Source organism: Triticum aestivum, chromosome 7B (genome assembly GCF_018294505.1).
Source record: "Triticum aestivum cultivar Chinese Spring chromosome 7B, IWGSC CS RefSeq v2.1, whole genome shotgun sequence".
Lineage (NCBI taxonomy): Eukaryota > Viridiplantae > Streptophyta > Magnoliopsida > Poales > Poaceae > Triticum > Triticum aestivum.
Genome location: NC_057813.1, coordinates 722637240 through 722640927, shown reverse-complemented (window position 1 = coordinate 722640927; position 3688 = coordinate 722637240).

Here is a 3688-nt window from a genome sequence, read left to right as displayed (position 1 = left end):
CGCTTCCCCGCCTTCCAGCTCGAGGACGAGTTATTTGTGCAGGCTGGGAGAAATGATATGAGCGGCATATATTATAGCCCAGGCAGTTAGGGGCCTGGCCCAGTTATCTTATCGTGTTAGGGGCTTAGCCCAATTATATCATTAGGAGGATTATTATATAAACTCATGTAAGGACCCATTTTGAGATTAAGCAAGAAGCAATCATAATTGCTTGGCTTCCTTAGGGAACCGGGAGACCTAACCCTACCCTCCTCCTCCCCTGCGCCATCTCCTTCCCGCCACAAGCGTCGCCGCCTCCACCGCGCAAGGACGGCGGCTAGCCGCCGGCCGCCGTGCCCTCGTCCTCGTCCTCCTCCATCCTTCCTCTACAATCTTCGTCCTAGAACCGGCAGAACCCTAGCTCCTAACACCAGCCCACCCATCTGGCCTTCCTCGGTCATGCAGTCAACCACTGCCACCGGGCTAGCTGGCCCCAAATGGCCGTTGGGCGGATATGCGCCAATCAACGGAGCACCGTGCCCGGCCGCGGCGAGAGCTCACTGCTTACTCTGGACCCTGGGGCACCGACGCTGAGCTCCAGGCCGCGATATAGCAAAAAGCACACCATTCCTAGTACTCGCTTTGGTTGAGCCGTTGGAAATTCTTCCAAATGAGATAAGCAATGTCTCACTAAAAAGCTTAATAAGAAGATGCATTTAAATGAATGGAGAAGGAAGTATTTCATTACTCCAATGCATCGTATACGTCGTCCAAATGCACCTATCTATTTAATAGATGCATTGTTCTAAGCAAGATAGAAGTCCCTGATGAAACTTCACATCAGTGAATATTTCTACTAAACCACTCATTACCTGCAACCCACAATAATTTGGCAATATACCAAAGCATTATGTTCCAACTCTAGATTGTTTGCATTGCACACATTTAAACAAGACACTGAAGTGAGCCAATGAGAGGGATCACCAACATGTATGCAAGAAATAGAATCAGTGTGTGTAAGAGCCTGTGGTGACTTGAAATAGTCAAATACATATAGCATATCCACTTGAGCATGAAAAAAAAAACACAACACACGCCATGGAGAGCAGCAGGTCTCAGGGCAGAGCCGGGAATAAATCCATCCATGCATGGTCAATTCCTAAATCTAAAATAGAAGAACTGAACAAGAGATAAGGATTACCACATGCTGCATGTGGGCTGCTTCAGTGCCTCCTGGTTCATAAACATGGCAATGCAATGAGCAGCTAGGAGCTGGGATTTTTGGTAAGATACTGGACGACATCATTCCTGAGGCCAGAGATGATATTTGCTAGGTTCTGATATGTTGTTACCATAGTAGAGATTAGGATAAATCACGTTAGAAATCAGATCACCTTCACAGGCGTCACCTGGCAGATCACCTTCACAGCCGTCACCTGGCAGATCGCACGAGAGCCCGCCCCCCGCGTCGCCCCCGCTCGGGCGACTCGGGCGGGATCTGAAACCCTAGCCGCCGGGGGTCCCCATCCTTCCTCCCCTCCCTCCGCCGGACACCGCCGGCGATAGCCCGGGGCTGACAGCGGTGGCGGGGGTCTTCCCTCTTGCCTGCTCCGTGGGGGCGGTGCGGAGCCCCGCGGCGTAGGTGGCACGGCCGATCTGGCCTGGCGGCGTGGCGGGCCTGCCTTCCGGTGGCGGCTGCCTCGGCCAAGGGCCGATCTGGCCTGGTGACGCGGCGGGCCTGCCTTCCAGCGGCGGCTGCCTCGGCCAAGGGCGGCGATGGTGGGGGTGCGGCAGCCGGCTCTGCCTCGGGCTGCATGGCGGCGTTCGGCGGCGACGGCCGGGTCTGCGGCGACACACCATCTGACCTCGGATCGGCGGTGGCGGCATGCAGGGCATGGTGGTTGGGTCAGCACCATGCGGGTTGTGCCCTCCGGACAGATCTGATCTGGCCGGTGCGGCCTGCTCGATGTGCGGCGGCTCAGATCTGCGGTGACCCGTGCACACAATACGTGATGGAGGTTCTTCGAACGGATCCGGGTGAAAACCTTGTGCTCGGCTTGATGCCAAGACCGGCGTTGGTGGCACCCTTTTGTGGCATTACCTTCTTGAAGGCATCGCCGTGGAGAAGCTCTAGACCTCTACCCGCTACCTCCGGGGGAAACTCTAGATCAGTTGATCGGATGACGGCGGCGCGTTGGTGTCGTTTCCTCCTTGGGGGCGTCATCTTGGAGGCGTACACGGGATCGAGGGACCAGCGGGCACCTTTTTTGGTGGAGCGGTGCTTCATCCTTCACATTGATGACGGCGGATCTCGGCGGCGTGGTGCAGTGGAGACTCGGCGCCCGATGCACGGTGATGGACTCGCGCAGGTGGAGGTGGTTGTCTGGCGTCAAGGTGGCATCGATGACGGAGTGACCTGACAAGGTAGAAGCCTCAATACCTGCTCTGAAGACGGATCTGTGGAAGATGTCGGCGACGACACATGTGAGTGCGTCAAACCAGTTTATGCCCCAGACCCGGTATGTGGCTCGGCTGGGGCTTCTGGCTTTTGATGATAGGCTTAGGTGAGTAGTCTGGGTATTTGGCCTAGGTAGCACCCCTTCATCATATGGATAGGAGTAGTGGCATATGTTGCCAAGATGGTGGATTCAGGCATATTGTTGTAATACTTTGTAAGGTCCTCGAAAATAATCAATAAAGTGGCCGTATGCATCTCCCAGATGCAGAAACCGGGGTCGTCCTCCTTTTCTGAAAAAAACCTTAGAAATAAGAAGTGCCTTAATTTAATTATCTAGAGATTGCAGAGGAGAGAGAAGGAGACGCGCTTCACCTTGGGGAATTTGGAGACGAGGATCTCGGCGTCCTGCTCGCTGGCCCGAAGCACCTTGGTTGCTACCCTCACAACTTCACAAGCGTCATTTCCTTTGTGGGTCGAAACCATATCGGCTACCATCAATGTGTTGTGTCATCGACATGAGGGGGCTTCAGATCTGGAGAACTAAAATAGCACGCGGGACAATTTCTAGGACCTGGAGGCGTCAGGAAAGGGAGGGGAGTCATCTCGATTTCGAGGGCCTGGAGCATCGCGTCCTTCTTGCAGGGGTACCAGGGACAGGCGCCGGCGATCATGTCCCTGCGGTGGCGCACGACCTGGTCCTCGGCTTTGCGGATCTCATTGTCTAGTGGTCTCATTGATCTCGCCCGACGTCTTCCTTGCAGGCGTACACTTCTCTGCTCCTTTGCTTTGCACTTCTTTTGGTATATCCCGTGGTCTCGTTGATCCCGCCCAGTGATTACGGTGTGATTCATGGAATAGGTTGTAAAAAGGAAATTAATTTATGGTGATTGAATCTTGACTTGCCAAACTGGCTGCTGGTGTAACAAATCAACGTACGGGGAGGGGCGCATAAAGGGAAATAGGTGGAGAGGTGGGACGTGGGGTGGGAGGATTGACAAAAGGCTCAGCAGGAAACGGTCCTTCTCGCAGGAAAATGAACCTGACGAAAACAAAACCATAAAAAAAACAACGAAAAAAAACGACAAAACTGAGAGGTGGGAATTACTGCGGGGGAATTGGGAGGTGGGAGGGAGGACGAAAAAAACCCACAAGAGGTGGGACGAAAATCAACCGGTGAGCGAAGACTATCAACTGAGACATTAGGAATAGAGATGACTCACCGTTAAATTAAGACTGGTCGATGGAGAATCA